The sequence below is a fragment of the Schistocerca serialis genome, chromosome 1, assembly GCF_023864345.2.
Source record: "Schistocerca serialis cubense isolate TAMUIC-IGC-003099 chromosome 1, iqSchSeri2.2, whole genome shotgun sequence".
Classification (NCBI taxonomy): domain Eukaryota; kingdom Metazoa; phylum Arthropoda; class Insecta; order Orthoptera; family Acrididae; genus Schistocerca; species Schistocerca serialis.
In genome coordinates, this window is record NC_064638.1 from 857,446,886 (window position 1) to 857,466,259 (window position 19,374).

The 19,374-nt window shown below is 42.1% G+C and overlaps 1 pseudogene; it reads left to right on the forward strand.

The window, feature by feature from the left end:
- The first annotated feature begins 18,846 nt into the window (after nt 1-18,846).
- On the forward strand, nt 18,847-18,964 carry LOC126425551 (5S ribosomal RNA; annotated as a pseudogene).
- The last annotated feature ends 410 nt before the right edge of the window (nt 18,965-19,374 follow it).

The window sequence follows — 19,374 nt, forward strand, 5'->3', positions numbered from 1 at the left end:
ACAACACATTTTTTTTGTAAAATAACTCAATTTCAATTAATACAGCGAAGCCGGATACCAGTGTGGGAAAGAATGACAATTTCTTTATTTAACTGATCACATGTGCACTCCCACAAAATAAATCCCTACATCCAGTTTGGTGAGATCTGTGAAATGAATGAATGTATGGTCGTCTGCTAACCGCAGATAGTGAATGTGGATATATGATCATCTTTGAGTCGATCCTTTGGCCACCTTTGGTGGGACCAAAGAGATGAAATTTACCAGAGCTTTGAGCGCCTGAAATGTGGCTGACCAATACGATAGCAAAGTGCTTCCCCCACCTCGACAGAGGTGTGAGAGCACCTAGAGAACGGCCATGTTTCAGCACTCTGCCGCTGGATCTGGTGCTGTTAAGACCTGTTTTAGTTGTGCTCCGTAATGACGAAAGAGTGGAGACATGGTATGCATGTGGAATATTTAAGAGTAGTTTGAAATAATAATTTCTCTATTTCAGGAACTTTTGTGGGGAGAATTAAATGTCAGGCAGGTAATATTAAAGGGATTGTAGTAATCTTCGGAAGTGACCAACGGTCACAATGATACCACGTGTAGCAATAAGTTGAAATACTTCCGTGTGCTTAAGTTAAGCTGAATTACTAGCGTGTGTACAATAAGTTGAAATATTTAAGAAATAGCGTGTGTACCATAAGTTGAAATATTTAAGAAATGGCGTGTGCAGGACTTGAAATTAGAGACGAGTACTTCCACGTGGTGAGTACTGTGTGAGTCTCAATCTGTGTATGAGACAAAGGATAAAGAGAAGTACTCGTCCATCGTATCAGTTGAGGACTCGCGTGTGTGATGTTCTTAATATTACTTTGCGTGATATGATTCCGTGTGACGCTTGATTCAAACTCTGAGAGAGAAGTAAGGTGAGTCGGCCGTCTATCCAGCAACGCCACTTGGCTTGCATTGCACAGGAAGACGTGCAAATATCTCCAGAGTTTATAGTAGGAAAGTAGAATTATGAAGTGGGGCAGTGTCGTGTGAAACTGGGATAAATATTAATTGAAGTGGGAAAGCTGAAAGTGATCATGTTGTGACCATTCTCTGTGTAGTATTTCATGTTGTAGTGTGGTGTATGTCATGTAATTTGGGTATGTGTGGTTTGCATGGGAGAGTAGCGAGGTAGTTTCAAAAGATTAGTGGGTTATGCTTGTTCCTTCGGTACCGCTCGGTCTGGAGGAAAGTTTAATGATGATGATTGTGACAGTCGAAGCGTGAGGCATAATAAAAGATCCACCATCCTATCCAGAAAGTGCACTGTAGCGTTAAAAGTAATTACGAGACCGTAATATAGAGATTCACCATTGTAAAGCCATGCCCACTGGGCGGAATTTCTCATGTGTTATTGTTGTAGGTTGTAGAATTTGTGTGTTTAGGTTAGAGAATTTATCGGAATAAATAAGATAGTGAAAAGAAAAAGATTGATGGACTCTTCCTTCGAATTGTATGTTGTCTGAATGTCCCGAATATATAATGTGTGCGCCATTCATATTCAGTGCGGTGGCCACGTGTTGACAAAAGCCGTTAAATAAAAAGGAAGGAAAATGTGGTATTGCCAGTGCGTAGTGTACAGTCAGAGTTCTGTAAATTATTGTTAGTCAGATGCGTGTTTCCGTTGCGTATTAATCATATAGGAGGATAACTTGTAACTTAAGTGTGAGTACTAGAGTTCGTGTTACTCGACAAATTAAGAACGAATCCACTCGCTTGGCAGACCACTCATCTTGCAGGACTGACTGCCTGATGCCACAGTATGAGCAAGGCAAGTGGGTGCCTCTCACAATGAACAAGTAGTAAAGGAAGCTAAAGAAAAATTTGAATTAAAGTTCTGGGAGAAAAATACAAACTACGAGGTTTACCGATGACATTGGAATTCTGTTAGAGACAGCAAAGGACTTGGAAGAGCAGGTGAACGGAATGGACAGTGCCTTGAAAGAAGAATATAACATGAACATCAACAAAAGGAAAACAAGGATAATGGAATATAGCCTAATTAAATCAGGTGATGTTTAGTGAATTATGTTAGAAACGAGACTCTGAAAGTTGCATATGAGATTTGCTATTTGGGTAGCAAAATAACTGACGCTGGCCGGAGTAGAGCTGATTATTATTATTATTCTCGTGTCAGAAACACACATAAAACACAGTTTACACAAGTGTTGGCGAATCAACATATTTTATATCATCTTTGAGCAAAATCTGGCCACTTCCAGCGCATTTTCCGTTGCCTGGTGAAGGTCATCTTCAGTGCAAGCAACTGGGCACAGTCGATACTGCAGCATATGTTGAACAGCCTGATCGTCCCCACAGTCACATTGGGTTTAGTTTTCTTCAATGTATCCCAATTTTGCTAGGTTAGCCCGTGATCTGCCCACTCCTGACCTCAGCCAATTCAAGGACTTCCATGTTGGAGTCCGCAGCTCGTGGTCGCGCGGTAGCGTTCTCGCTTCCCGCGCCCGGGTTCCCGGGTTCGATTCCCGGCGCGGTCAGGGATTTTCTCTGCCTCGTGATGACTGGGTGTTGTGTGATGTCCTTAGGTTAGTTAGGTTTAAGTAGTTGTAATTTCTAGGGGACTGATGACCATAGATGTTAAGTCCCATAGTGCTCAGACCCATTTTTTTTTCCCACGTTGGTCAATTCTCATCATGACCAAGTGGTCTTTTCCAACGAGGAAGGTGGGAAGTCTCAGCCCTCCATAGTTGCAGACTGGTTTCTTCATCAGTGGTTGTTAGTTTTTTCGGTGTTTTGAGGGAACTTTTCCTTGACGTTAATAGTTGTGTACGTGGTTGTTGTTCACGCATGAGATGTGTTTTTTCCTTCCCCAGTTTCGTTCTTTCCCTGTTTGCTGCTATTTCTCTTGGAACAAGAAGTGGTGCAATTCCAACAAGGTGGTAGAGCCATTGGACTAAAGCTGACTTCAAGGAGCCTGCTGTAAATCTGCATGCGTCGTTTAGGGTAATATCCCTCTGTTTGGCATTTCTTGTTTTATACTAAAAAGGACAGACATATCCAGCAGTGAAGTAGCGTAAAGCCATTGCTGAAGTTCGGATAGTTTTAGCTTGGTTGCCCTACTGTGATCCGACCAGTTTTCGCAGTAAGTTATTGCTGGTGGGGACTTTTGTTCTAAATTCATACAGTGTTTTTTAACGTTAGGGAGTGTTATTCCTAGCTATTTGTGTTTCCCCTAGCTATTTTGGAGTGTCAGTGTTCCAATTTAAGCTTTAATCATTCTATCTTTAACTTGCAGGTGGTTTCCCTATTTCTTAAATGAAAAGCACACACTTCTGTCTTTGATGGGTTTAGTTTAAGCTGGTTTATTCTGTAGTATTTTGACTTATCTTCAAGAGCACTCTTTAGGGTGATTTCTATTGAACCAAAGTTTGTACTTTGGGTTGCCAAAGCGAGATTATCAGCATACAAAAAACTCCTGCAGTTGGGGACTATGAATTGGTCAGAATTGAAGCCAACTTACTTCCTTGGCGAAGACAATTTTTTCTGTATCTCCGTCAGCTGCGCTATCCTTGGAAGTCAACGAAGAGTCTTGGGTTCTGCAGAACACTGGCGATGAGCCTGATGCGGCTGAAGTCCTTGTTTAGGTTGCAGACCTGGTCTTCCGGCCGCGGTTGTCGAGCGGATCTAGGCGCTTATGTCCGGAACCGCGCGACTGCTACGTCGCAGGTTCGAATCCTGCCTCGGGCATGGATATGTGTGATGTCCTTAGGTTTGTTAGGTTTAAGTAGGTCTAAGTTCTAGGGGACTGATGACTTCAGATTCTAACAACCCTACCACAACAAAGGTCAAAACTTAATTACGATTGTAGTGTTGCTCACGCTGCTAAATATTGCATTTTCGGGCAACAACAAAGTTATATTATGTGGAAGGTGTCATTAGAGCACAGTTATTAAAGTAATTTCATGAAATAATGCATATACTAGGCACTCATTTTTTCGTGTTTCCCACGCTGGTCTCGTTGTGAACTCATGGCTCAATCGTCGAATATCTAGGTGGTCATGATTCCAAGCTCGGATGCAAAGAGGCCTAGGTGTTATTCTGCGATATTCAAAAGTTTTATAGATGTGTTTCATAAACCATTCTTGAAGATTAAACTTTTGCAAGTCAGGACAATGGTGATGTAAAAAAGTAATCAGCACTCCGAATTTAAATTACACTTCTTTTTTATTACTTTTGTTGCAACATCACTTCACAATATAAAACATACTTGAAAATATCTTCCTCACTGTTAAAGTTCACATTTCATAAACTGACTACAGTTTGCGTCTTTTCAACATGACGACCAAGTCTTGACTCTCTAACAACCGCTTACGCGCCCAAAAATCAGAGTTACAAGTACGTCAAAGATCATAGTGACAAAAGAAAGAATACGCATAAGAATAATATCATTGCGATATAAACATATCGACGTATCAAAGTACCTCTACATTAATTAAATCAAATCTGAATGTTGTCTCAGAAATATGTTAACTACTTTACAGGAACACAGTAGAATATTGCTGGTAACGAGAGGTTGAGGTGAGGCGCCGCAGTGGTTACGTAAGTCAAGTGCCATTAGAAGACGGTAAGTCCCATAGTGCTCAGAGCCATTTGAACCATCTGAACCATTCAGAGCTTGTTTAATTGTAACTGGTGGTTGACGGTGTCGTACGCTACTATGAAGTTCACGAATACTACTCCTGTCACCTACAGGCTTGACAGCCATCTTCTATGAACTGTGTAAGACTGAGTAATTGTGCTTTACAGCTTTTATCAGGGCGGAATCCAGCTTGCTGAGGTATAAGCAAGGGATCAATAACATGTGAGAGACGATTTTAAATTATTCTCTCTAGCAGTTTGTAAATATGACACAGTAATGCGATTAGTCTAAAATTCTCTGGACGGTTTCCTTTTTTGCTAGGTTTCAGAATAGCAGTTACTAGGCTCTTCCGCCATATCTCTGAAATTTGACATCTATCAGCACATTCATGGAAGAGGTGGAGAATCCGTTCTTTTGCTGCTAATCCAAAGTGCTTAATTTACTCAATTCGTACATTGTCCAAGCCAGTTGACTTACCAGTTTTATTCTGTTTAATTGGCTTCTGTAATTTATCCATCGTGAATGGGAGTGAAAAGTTGGTACTCTCCTCTTGCTCAGTTCTTCGTAGTTTGGGTTTTTGGTTTTATGGCTCTGAGCACTATGGGACTCAACTGCTGAGGTCATTAGTCCCCTAGAACTTAGAACTAGTTAAACCTAACTAACCTGAGGACATCACAAACATCCATGCCCGGGGCAGGATTCGAACCTGCGACCGTAGCTGTCTTGCGGTTCCAGACTGTAGCGCCTTCAACCGCACGGCCACTTCGGCCGGCTTTGGTTTTATGGCTGGACTTCCCATTCAGCAGTAGCTGGTGTGCTGTGTGATTGGCGGTGATATTTTGTTGTGAAGTGATCTTAGTTGGGTCATTGCACAGACGTCACTGAAGTCTCCGAGCTTTATGACTGTCTCTTTTCAGATCCAGGTTTTCAATTGTTTTAATCCATTTGCTCCTTTTTGACTCTCTTATAGAGGAGATGAATTTGTTTCCTGTTACTATAGTTGTTTCACTGGAGGGATTTCTCGAAATAAGTTGCTATATTCGGAAAATTAGGTTGCCGTGTCCTATATGAGCTTAGGGATGTAAGATGTTCGAGTGACAGATAGTTTGGAACATCCCTTTACGGCCGTGGTGAAGGTGTTGTACCGTTCTGGTGTTGGTTCTGTAGAACACACTTCGGCATCCAGTAAATCTACATTTCTCGAGCAGTCAGCCTTTCTAACGGGATTCCTTGAAGTCTAACAGCAGCAAATATTTGGCAGATTATTGGTCTGTGCGGTGAATTTGGTATTGGAGAGCAGACGGACTTTACACGCTGTTGGCTAACACTGTTGGTGGTGAATATGAGGTCGGGATTGTACCCTCGCCTCCACTTTCCGCTGTCAAATGGTGCAGGTACTTTTGCATCGTGAATTAGGGTAAGGTGACTAATTTCTGCCCACTCTCGTACTGCTGCCCCGTTTTTGCCTTCATTATCGTAGCTCAAAATGTTTCTGCTGCTGTTGAAATCGCAGATCACAATCTGTACATGCTTATTTTAGTAATTTGTTGCTTTATTGTGAATTCTTCACCGGAAGTTTTGTAGAGAGACGAATGGCACAATTAGCTCTTTCTATAGTAAGGGTTTCCTTGTTATTTTCCTCTGTGAGCGTTGTGGATAGAATTTGGATGACTGGATGAACGAAGACAGCGCTTCTGTATTTATCATGTGGTCTTTCGCTGTCAAGGCGTGTTCCGTTTGTTTTCAGTCTAAGCATGTCACAGCTCCTGTGTGTTTCCTGTACGCACAGTACGCGACACTGCTGCTGTCTTCCAAGTTCTTGTAGCAGTTCTCCTTTTCCTGGTGTTATTCATTCTACGTTGATTGAGAAATGCTAAGCTGCGGCCTTGAAAAGGGCTTGTATGTGGAGCAGTGCTGATATAAAATGTAGACTGCTAATAGCAAAGAAAGCGTTTCTCTAAGAAGAGAAATTTCTTGACATCGAATGTTCATTTAAGTGTTAGGAAGTCTTTCTGAAAGTATCTGTATGTGGTGTAGCCACGTATCGAATTACGAGGCGTATTCGGAAAGTAAGGTCTGATTAGGCGCGAAATGGAAACCATTGTGAAAATGCGATGGAACTTCGCACAGATGTGTGGGCAGTGTCTTTAGTGTGACTGTCGACCACTTCACGTCTCTCTTTTCAATTCAGGGCGCACACTGAGCACGTAGAAATGCCTAAAACAAGAGTGTCTCCCGTCAAGTATGTGGATCTGGTGAGAGATTTCGCCTAAAGCTATGCAGCCCACATAACATAAATGTCATGCGTTTCTTTCTTCAAGACAAATTTCAGGAGCATTCTGCAGGGGCAATGAAGATGCTCAAGCAGCGTTTTCGATGGGGAATGTTTGATCACCCACAATACAGCCCTTAAATGGATCCCTCTGTTGTTCGTCTCTGCCCACATGAACCACTGGCTACGAAAACACCATTTTGGCGCAAACAACGAAAGGCCGACCAGGGTGGAGAATTGGCGGAAAGCACAGGCGGCTGCTTTCTGTGACGAGGGTACTGAAAAGTTTGTACGACGCCACGACAAATGTCTAAGTCGGGGCGGCGACTATTTAGAGAGGTAGCTGGAAGGTGTGGCTAACTGCTGTGCACACAAAATTTTTGATTTTCACTGTGGTTTTCATTTCGCGACCGATCGCACCTTACTTTCCAAACGGCCCTCCTAAAACGTGGACGATAAACAGTTTACATGAGAAGATAATAGAAGCTTTTGAAACGTTGTGTCACAGTAGAATGCTGAAAATTAGATCGGTAGATCACGTAAATAATGAGAAGGTACTGAATGTAATTGTGGTACGACCTGACTAGAAGAATAAATCGGTTGACAGGACATTGTGAGACATGAAAAGGTCAGCAATTTAGCACTGGAGGGAAGAGTGGGGTGTAAAAATCGCAGAGGGAAAACAACAGACGAAAACAGGAAGCAGATTCGGAAGGATGACGAAGATGAAGAGGCTTGTGCAGGATAGAGTGGCACGAATAGCTGCATCAACCCAGTCTTCGGATTAAAGACAACAACAAACAGTAAACATTTTTCCACTTACAAAGGAATAACAACACTCTTCAGGACCCGAAGGGTGTAGATACACCGCTCCGTTACACTGCGCCTCATGTCTACAGGGTGAACCTGGGTTCCATCACTTTTCGTTAAGATTTACTTCTTCAAAGTGTTTCCTTTCTTTGCTTCTCTCCCTGCTGTCATATTACAGCATTTTCCATTGCCGTGAAGGTATTCTCGCATAACCAAAGGTAAACTGCGTAAAAACTGGATCATTATATTGTGATTCTGTAATAAGTCGCCGGGAATCTGTGGCCCATTTAACCAAATTACTCGGAAAATTACTAAACAACCTGTGGAGTTTTGTTGCTGGTGTTTAGGTTCGCCGTGTGTAACGTAACGTGACGAGCATTTATCGAGTGACGCTCTTTAAGTCTTCTTGCCCTGTGGTACATCAGTACCTTCTGATTATGTCTTGATAGAAGATTTAAATTAAGAGCATCTACATCATGGTCGTGTTATACAGACAGTTCAGCTTCTCTTAGTCTAAATTGTAAATTCTGAGACCTGCATCAGATTTCGTACTGGTAGTAGTACATGATTTCCTACAGTACGATATATGGAGGGCCCAGCCTGTTCGTAATTGACAAACAGCAGTATGGGTGCACAGCGACGGACGGCGTTAACGCCGAGCAGCGCCATTATGGCGGCGTGGCGAGTTTTTGCCGCGCGAGCATACGCGGCGTGGCCTTTTCATTCCCACGCCTCTTAGCATTCCTGCGTGAATGCACTCTTTGTGTCGGACACAGACCGCGTCTAATGACTTCAAGTAGAACGGTGCTTTATCCTCTCACAACAACGCGGCAGTCACGGTGCGCTCGCGCGACATTCAGCCGGCGTCCGCTCGTACACGTATGTTAAATAAGCTTGCCCGCGGTGCAGGAAGCCACAAAACCCGGCGCGCGGTTGTTTGTCCGCGCTCTTCGCCTTGCCACGGCTTACTTCGTTTTCATTCGCCGCAAATTTGCCGTAAGCTGTTCGACGGCAATGTGTTATTGCTCCCACATAAAACTTTTAACGATGATTAGTAAAGTTTATGGGAATTCCATGTTTTCATTGTTGGCACTTTGAACACTGGCGCGTGGAGACGCAATTGTCGGATACCGTGCTCCATTAGCGGCGGTGTCTGCGGGTCTTCTGGCGGTTCATATTGGGCTGTCACCTTTATGGGGCTGCGGCCTCGCTGTCTCACGCCCGTCGGAAGAGAAAGGAACAGCGGCCTTCGGCATTCTAAAGATTTATTTACTACCGCTAGTGCACCCTGAGTGGGTATTACTCTTCATTATTTCCGTCGCTTCTTTAAAAAATGACCTTCTCGTTGTGTCACAACCTCAAGGGCATAGCTAATCCGACGATCTCTTCTCGCAAAGCACTAGTTTTCCTTGACGGCAGAAAAGAGACAATAGAACCAATGGTACAAGCACAATGTTGGTTACGATGTATTGTACGGTCTGAATGTAGTCTGTCTCTTTCTAAGACCTTTTGGTCACATTTCCTCGATCGGAAATCTCATAACGAAACGGAACTTCTTTGTAATGTTTGCGTAACGCTTAGATGTCTGTCCAGTTTATCGCGAAGTACTAAGCAATGAATTGCGCAATGGTTTAACGCTTTCCTTACTCTGTAGATACAAAATCTATGCCTAACCACCACTAGAGGTTCAAGGGCGCATTGTTTTCATTCTTTACTTGCTATTATTTACAAATTTAGTGCAGGCTGCCACAAAAATGTTTGATCATAGGCACAATAACTTAAAATGACTAACATTTGGCAAGGGAAATTTGAAATTTACCAGAAAATCTTTACGTCATGATAAATCTTATGCTGTAGAAGAATCTTTAATTATAAACTGGCAGCATGAGTAGACAAAAGAAGAATAAAGAGTATTACTAGTTAGTGGGGTTGTATTACACTCTGATATGTCCATTCTCATCAAATTAAAGAGTGCTGTTTAATAACCTATAAACTGATTTCTTTTCCGAGCGGGTCCGCCTTGAGAAAAACACAACTGCACAAGGTTGGACCCCCTCCAATCACAGATCTGTAAGAAACACGGACAACAGAGCTTCAACCTCAACCTGTGAAAGGTCGGCATGTAGCCACCCTCACAAACATAGCGCCTAAACATACCCTGTAACTAATCATTCCACACCATTACGATAAAAATCTTGCAGATTGGCTACAAACTATGTAACTAATTAATACATATTATAATTCCTCATCACGAGTAGAGGAAGAAATCAAAGGCTTTTTTTATTTTTTTTTATTTTTTTTTATGAAGCCCCTCCACGTCGACACCATCGTGGTGACCAAACCATAAGTTCTACTGTCACCTCCGTATAACATTTTAGTTTTCGAATCGTGAGTCACAGGATGCGGGCTGTGATGTTATCCATGCGTCTGGGTAGGATTACTCATTGACATGGTCTATCACGAGACAGAAAGTGGACGAAAGCGATCGAATGGTAGCGGTTTGTAAGGGCAGAGGGGAAAAAAGTTCCAAGGCAAGCGCGAAGGGAAAATTACCTCTGCAACAGTACGACGGGTAGTAAGGACAGTAGCGGCTTGCTAGCTGCGACAGTGCATGCAAGGTGTGGTTATGTTAGTGCGAGGTATCGTGCATCGTTACCTTTGTCGTTACGGAAGCTCGTCGTAGGGCTTGCTGCAGCTGCCGCGTCCCTGTAACAGTTTAAGGTCGTCATACATTAGTGGGCGATCGGTCATAGATCAGCTCACAGTGTAGGGTGTGTGTGTGGCTCGTTTGCGTTCTGTGTTCAGTACGGTTTCCCTGCGACTGCCTGTTTTTCGGCGGGTCGAGCATCTAGGGTTACCAGTAGTAGCTGTGATGTAGGGGCTCGGCAGTACTGTCGTGTTAGCGTGCTATGGACCATAGATGTTTAGTTTTCTGCTAATAGTGACTTTGGTCTATTATGTTTCCATCTATGGTTGTGGTCGTAGGTACCCAGAGAAAGGATAAACGGGTTACGCGAGTGTCTCGTGTTATTGTACGGTCGTGTGGAGAGTTTTTGGAATATCTGCAAGATGGTATCGAGCTGATATTCCCGGTGAAGGTCCGCGGTGCGTGTGCAGCGCGGAGCTTTGCTTATGATTCTGATACTTTGTTCTGTATGAGCTGCAGACGGCGCAGGCGTGGGGGCGCAGACAGGGGCTGCGTACATCATCAGGGGTGGAGTAAGTGTCATGTACATGGACCTATAGACCCTCCTATTCAGTGTGCTACGCCTGTTAAGCATAGGGTAGAGTTGTTTGAGCCTCGCGTTTGCTTTGTTGGTCACATGTTGGATGTGGTCCCCCCACAGCAGTTTCCGGTCTAGGCAGACACCGAGGTATTTGACCTCGCGGAAACGTATTGAGCGTGCATGTAGTGTTATTGGGCTGCAGTGCTGATGTTTGAGCAGTAGTTTCGGTCTTCTAGTGAACAGAACGGCTTCGCACTTGCCGACGTTTACTCTAACACGCCATTTTACCAGTACCCAGCGATAAGACGGGGGAGACCAGCAACCTGCAACTCCTTTTTGCTGGCTGGAGTGGCCGACCGATTCTAGGCACTACAGTCTGGAAACGCGCGACCGCTACGGTCGCAGGTTCGAATCCTGCCTTGGGCATAGATGTGTGTGATGTCCTTAGGTTTAAGTAGTTCTAAGTTCTAGGGGACTGATGACCTCAGAAGTTAAGTCCCATAGTGCTCAGAACCATTTGAACTCCTTTTTCCGGAAAGCGGTCTTCACAAATCGAACCCTCATCCTGCCGCACCAAACAGACAGACGTATTAATTCAGTATCAGTTAGAAGAAAGTCAAAACATATAATGGATACTGACTAGTAGTAACTGAAACCAGAACCATTTGATTTCGTCATTGATCGTGAAACTGACATAAATTTCTCTCTCCTAGTAGAGGCCTTGGGTACGCTCTTGGGACAGACTGAGCAATCTGGTTGTTCCACGTCCGACAATTCAGACTTAAATAGACTGATCTCCGTATGCACATTCGATCTCAAGGTAATACCCGTTCAAATATGAATGATCCAAACGTAAATATTCTGCCATTTGGATGAGTTTTACTAAAGATACTTACTTACTTACTTACAACTCGTGTGTTTCTTCCAGAATGAATTTCCATTTTACTGTGGAGAACGTGCTGTTCTGAAACTTCCTGGGAGATTGAAACTGTGCGAAAGTGAGTAGCTCCCAGCAACTGTACAACAAGCAGACAACATGGTAGTCGCATCTTTGTAATTTTGTTTTATATTGTGATATATTAAGTTCAGAACTCAAATCTTAAATTGTCAAAGTAGTTTGAAGCAACTCTCAAAAATTCATGAGAAAATTAACTCCGGAGTTTCCCGATCGTCTGTAATACGCTAAAGTAAAGTCAGTCTTTCTCGACAGGCAGTGTGATTTTCTGGCCTGTCGTATACGGGTCTCAGCTTCGGTTCCCAGTCAGTGCAGCTTTTTAAACAGAAGTGCGTGTTCTACTAGCAATTCTGTGAAGCATAAAGTACATAAAGATGGAAGAAGTTCAAATGGTTCAAATGGCTCTGACAATGGAACCTCCCCAACGCACCCCCCTCAGATTTAGCTATAAGTTGGCACAGTGGATAGGCCTTGAAAAACTGAACACAGATCAATCGAGAAAACGGGAAGAAGTTGTGTGGAACTAAGAAAACAATAAGCAAAATATACAAACTGAGTAGTCCATGCTCAAGATATGTAACATTAAGGACACTGTGAGATCAGGGCGCCGTGGTCCTGTGGTTAGCGTCAGCAGCAGTGGAAAGAGAGATCCTTGGTTCAAGTCCTCCCTCGAGTGAAAAATTTAATTTCTTTATTTTCGCAGTTATGATCTGTCCGTTCGTTCATTGACGTCTTTGTTCACTGTAATAAGTTTAGTGTCTGTGTTTTGCGACCGCACCGCAAAACCGTGCGATTAGTAGACGAAAGGACGTGCCTCTCCAATGGGAACCGAAAACATTTGATCGCAAGGTCATAAGTCAACCGATTCCTCCACAGGAAAACACGTCTAATATATTCTATACGACACTGGTGACGGCATGTGCGTCACATGACAGGAATGTGTTGTCGACCCACCTCACTTGTACACTTGTCGAATAGGTAAAAAGATTCTTCTACCTTGCCCGATTTAGGTTTTCTTGTGGATGTGATAATCACTCCCAAAAAAGTGATGAAAACGTAAGAGTTTGTCACATAAACAGCAACAAATGACTGCAACAGTCGCACAGTTTTCCCTGTGCTCTGTCAAAACATATATTTTTAAGGTTTTCAAATTTTTCCGTGTGTAGACCGTCAAATCCTGCATATGTCCAAGCAAATCTGAACATGTCTTGGAATTTTGGAGAACGAAGTTGATTGTGTGTGTGTGTGTGTGTGTGTGTGTGTGTGTGTGTGTGTGTGTGTGTGTGCCTGAACTTTGATAATTGTCTGAAAATAAAAAATTAAAATTTTCACTCGGGGGGAAGACTCGATCCAACGACCTCTACTTCCACAGCTCCTCACGCTAACCACAGGACTACGGCGCTACTTAGTTAGTACCCTCCTTAATGTTACATATTTTGAGCATGGACTACTCAGTTTGTATATTTTGCTTATTTTTTTCATAGTTCCACACAACTTCTTCCTGTTTTCTCGATTGATCTGTGTTCAGTTTTTCAAGGCCTATCCACTGTGCCAACTTATAACTAAATCTGAGGGGGGTGCAATGGGGAGGTTCCCTTGTGAGCACTATGGGACTTAACATCTGAGGTCATCAGTTCCCTAGAAATTAGAACTACTTAAACCTAACTAACCTAAGGACATCACACACATCCATGCCCGAGGCAGGATTCGAACCTGCGACCGTAGCGGTCGCGCGGTTCCAGACTGAAGCGCCTGGAACCTCTCGGCCACTTCGCCCGGCGATGGAAAAAGTCAGTAGCACTAGAGACTGGTAATCGCTGGTTCGAGTCTCGTTTCCTGCGTCATTTACATATAAAACACACCAAATATTTGGCAATAACCAGATGTCTAATAGTCATTTCTCTGATTTTTAATTCCTTTTTACACTAAGAATCCAGTTTTCTCTGTAAATATTTGATCTTGATCTTTTATAAAAGACTAATAGTCGTCCATCCCACCCTCAGAGGCCCGCCTTAAGCGCCATCGTTGCCTTCGTCGCCGCTGACACATAAGCCATAACTTCCCCGAATTGTCACTCGTACGGTAAATAAAATTCGACGCTAGGCACTTTCACATGTTTGTTTCCATGTACGACTTCAACTGTGTAACCGAACTGAAGTAATAAATTAAGGTGAAATAAATAATAGATGCCACTTACAATGGTGAGAGTTCTTCCTACTGAAGTACCTCAAAACAGAGAAAATAGTGTCAAATAAAATTGTAAAGCAAATGTTCATTTGAAAATAGTTCCAGAACATAAAATCCATCAAAATACGTCCTTGCTCTAGGATATTAAGGACACTCAGAAAACTTCAAAGTCAGTTTTTTTACTCTTACTTCGGTCGATTCATACTTGTATCAGAAAATTGACGTACCATAATATAAAAAATACAAAAATGTGATTTCCATGGAGTCTTCTTGATTTCTGCTTTTCTTCTGGGAGTGCTATCCCCTCAAAATATATGGGAGAATTTCTGAAGAGTTTTTAAAGTTGGAGAAGAAGTAAATCATGATTTGTTAAAATGATTTAAGTCCAATTGTACCTAATTTTGGCAAAGTATGCTGTCGGGATCTAGGCACACAAATGCGAGATCTATTCGGAAAGTAAGGTCCCATCGATCGCGAAATGGAAACCACAATGAAAGTCTGATGAAGTAGATCGCGTCATGTCATTCTTTTCAGTTCTGGTCTCACAATGAGCACGTAAAGACGCCAAATATGAGCGTCAGTGACAGATTTCGCCTGATTTTCTGCAGCCTACACAATGTAATTGTCAAGCATTTCCCTCTTCCTGACAATTCTCGGCAGCACACTGCAGTGGTAGTGAGGACGCTCTTGTAGCGTTATCGGTGGTAACTGTTTGATCACCCACCGTACAACCCACACTTGGCTCTCTCTCATGTTCATCTCTGCTCAAATGAGCTGCTGGCTATGAAGACATCATATTGGCACAGACAACGGTCAGCATACCAGCTTAGAGAATTGACAGAAGAAACAGTTGGCTACCTCCTACGACGATGGTATGGGAAAGTTGGTACTACGCTACGACAGATGTGTAACTCGGAATGGCGAGAATGTAGAGAAGTGGCTCGAAGGTGTAGCTAAATGTTGCAGATAAAACATTTTTTAATTTAGCTGTGGTTTCCATTTCTGATAGCCCTCGTACATAGGTTAATGTTAAATAGACTTTACTCCTACCAACCCCTGACCAATGTCAAGGCTTCAGTCTTTTCATGCAGTGTCAGCGAGACTTAAGTAATTTAGTTCTTTTAGCATTGGACTGATCTGGGCAAGTTACATTTAAGCGTTGTGACTATATGGCATTTACCTACAAATACTCTTCATATCTGAAAGGGTGTGTCATGGCTTCACCTTACATATGCATGTCGTACATTTAACCTTGCACGACCTAATAATATGAAAGGTGCAGATTTTCCTAATACGTTAGCATATCCTGAAAGCGGTGTCACAATCAAAACCAAGAAAGTAGCTGGCTTTCAGCAAGCACTGTCATATATTCCCCACAGAGGAGAAAAAGAGATTTTCTAACAAGTGATTGATAGCAAGAACAACACGGCCGCATCGGATGATCTTAGTGAGGAAGACCGAAAGAACATCTTTAAATCAATGTTTGTAGAATCCCTTATTTAATGTCAAGCTTAAAAACTACTGTTTATGTTTTGTCCATTACGTGTTTGGATGTTCTATTACACAATATTTCTTCTGGAATATTGTTAGATACCTGCAAAAATGTTAGAGATAAACTGTTTCACATGAATTTCGTGGTCGTTCAGAAAAATATGTTAAGTCACTACTGAAAATAAAAAAAAATCCAGATCAAAAAGTATGACGCCCATGTACCATAAACATATTAAAATGAAGATAATTTTAAAACTAGGGCAGCCACATGCAAAATAGTTCCACTTTATTGACTGATGATGTTATACAATACAACAGTTGTTTGAAAATAGGTGTTAAAACTATTAAAATATATAACTGAATGAAGAGTCCATTAGTTCACTGTAGCTGTATTTATCGTCTGTTGCTTAGCATAATTCCGCAGAAACATATTTTAATCGGTAAAGTGATGACAGATGGTGATTTTTGCACAAACTGGACATTCATCATTGATGGTAGTTTTTGTCAGTTGAGGAAAGCTGAGAACTTTGCGTAGCCACGCCAACTGCTGCTCTGCGGCATGCAGTAACAACTCTTTATACCATATGACATAGCATTCATATACACCTGAAGATGAGTTGCAAAACTGGTTGTGTAGTTCTCTCATTGACTTAAATAAATACAGCTACACCAGGCTACTGGCCTTTTCATTAAGTTTTATCTTTTAGTAGTTTTAACACTTGTGTTTAAACAACTGTGTCCAGGATGAATTGGTCAATCAATCACGTACCTTAAAATACGTCTAAATTGCTTCTTAAAAGAAAAAAATATTGCAATAAACTTGTCAAAGAATAACAGCAGCAGCAGTTACATCAGTCTGAATTGAAGCCACACAATTTATCTAGATGCGAAGCAGTTTTTTTAGTCTTTTCAAAGTACAGTCAATGGACTTCGCCCTGTTAACGCGTCGTAATTCAAGTACTAGCGTAAGCTGTGAGAGCGGCTTTTGTGTCGTGTTTTGGATAGCTACGTCAGCAGAGCATACAGAAAAATGCCGAGTTCCCTGGCTCGTATACCGCGTGTGTCATATTCTGAAATCCTATGACGATTACGAAACTTATTTTTCTTCAACTCCGAACAAAAGCTGTCATCCTCATGCGAGTAGCACTACTCAGTAAGGGCCAAATATTTCGTACGTGACGTTAAGAATCGCTTACTTTCACACAGCTATGCACGTTTTTTTATCATGTTGTTCTTCCACAACCGATTAATATGAATTTTAAGAAAAGCACCGCAACTGTTATCTTACGTACGTGCACGAGTGTTAAGCCAAAACTGGAAAATCCTCATGTGCCCTCCGCTTCAATAAGAAATATATTAGGCGAGGCTTTAGCCCTATCCGTGTCTTATTTTCAGGTAATCTGAGGATGTTTGTATAGAATGAATCAAGTGTTGGCTTCACAAAACTACGTTAAACAACAACTGTGATGATTTTCTTAACAGTAACATGCAACATTTCTTGTTTTGTAGGTGTAATTATTATGAAAATTTAAGTTAAATTTTCATCACAGTCCAGTATTAAATATTGTTTATTGACTCATAATAATTTTAGCATCCAATGTATCATAATTTTAGTACCAGTATAAAAAGAAAGATTCGAGACAAGAAGGCTATGCGTTTTACCCTTGATGTAACGCGACATTGTGAGTTCAGTAGAATGGACGTGACTGGTGTAACCTGCACGCCAAATTCGTGTTTCACTTGGCATTGGGACAGGAAAGATGAGGACCAGAGATGTACCAGAAGATCTAGCCATCAGTACAGATAAAAAGATCAGTATCTGTCGGCGTGAGCTTGACATTTTCCGATCTTAACGTCACTTTCGAACATTGTAATGATGGGCCACATTGCACACCGAGAATATCAGAAAATCAACTATTCTCAGAATTTGTATGAATGTTTACTACGAGTACCAATTGCGTTATGATAATACCGAGTAAATTATTTCAATCATACAAAGCAAAACCTCATGAGTAACACTTCATGGATTAAAAATTATGTTGTTGGTATCAGTGTTCTCATTTTCATGTAATTCTAATTTAGTGTAGACTGTAGTGTTCTATTTTTGTAGCAGAAATTGCTTACTGACATAATGAGACGCTGTAGCTCCCGACTCTATGGTTGGGTAGCGCCTATATAAACAGTACGTGGAGGCAGACAGAACAGAGAGCAGTTTTGTGAGTATAACAAAAATTACCTTTTGTCAGTTTACTTGGCAATAAAGACGCACGCCTTAGTTGTACTGAGGATGAAACGGGACTATAGAAATATAAAAATATTCTTTTCTGGAAATGTAACTTCTATACTAAATAAATTTTTCGCCAAAGTCGCACGGAAGGCATAACTCGATACAAATTACAGTTTGCAGCACTGAAAGATTCTGCTGTATAGAAACATTTTATGGTCTGGCCTTAACAGTCAGCTGGCAGTAGCTTCCAACCTCTTGGCAAGCTGCGTGACAGCTGATCTTAATACATGATGTAATACACCCCTGTACAACCGGCTGGCACTTTTTACACCCTCTCTCTCCTTTTAGAACGACGCAGCACAGCAATATGCCGTATTTGTTACTGCACCAAGGCAAAAATTCACATAAATGACTCGTTATTCATATGCCAGAGGATAGATGTGGTATACCACCTCTACAAGGCGTTCTTAGTAATCCATGAGGGATAACTCTGGTGGCCATCTTGCTGCTACGAAGACTAGAACTCGGTCAGTCATAAACAGAATATGAGCAGCCAGCCGTATTGCCGTATGAATAAGTCACTCGCACTAAATCTCGATGATTAATCTAATTGTGGATTCAACTGGTGTTAATGTATACCGGTAAAAGTGAATGTGGGACAATAGAAGTAAAAAGTGAACGTGGGACAGTAGAAGTAAGGGTGTTAATGTATACCGGTAAAAGTGAACGTGGGACAATAGAAGTAACGATTCTTTTTTTATTTTAAGGAGCTGTCGGCTCAAACATATGTTGCCTGTCCCTAGATATGCTGTATTAATAATGAGACTATTAGATGTTAAAATCTCTAGGAAACAGTAAAGTCAGCAATTTTTTTTTTTCGGGCAGAGAACTGTGACAGTGGCATACAAGCAACAGTGTCTATATCTGTGGGGTCCATGAAGTGCGATGTGTCCAGGGTAGCCGTTCTCGCAGTATCCATTTTTGTGTCGTGTGTTGATGTCAAATCGACGTTAATTTGAAGCGAATACTAGTATATTTGCCAACGGCCTTGCCGCAGTGGTAACACCGGTTCCCATCAGATCACCGAAGTTAAGCGCTGTCGGGCTGCCCTAGCACTTGGATGGGTGACCAGCCGGTCTTCCGAGCGCTGTTAGCAAGCGGGGTGCACTCAGCCCTTGTGAACTGAGGAGCTACTTGATTGAAAAGTGGCGGCTGCGGTCTCGGAAACTGACATACGGCTGGGAGAGAGGTGTGCTGACCACAATCCCCTCCGTATCCGCATCCAGTGATGCCTATGAGCTGTGGATGACACGGCGGCCGGTCAGTACCGTTGGGCCTTCATGGCCTGTTCAGGAGGAGTTTAGTTTTAGTTTACTAGTACATATAGGAGTTATCTATAAGTGGCAATCAAATGATAACAAGACAGATAGAAAAACGGAAGTAAACAGTTAATTATTTCAGAGGTAATCGACATAACTATTAACACATTTGTCCCACTGTGAACAAGACGGTCAGTGCCTTCATGAAAAAATGTTTGAGGTTGCCTACGGAGTCAGGGTGCTCCTT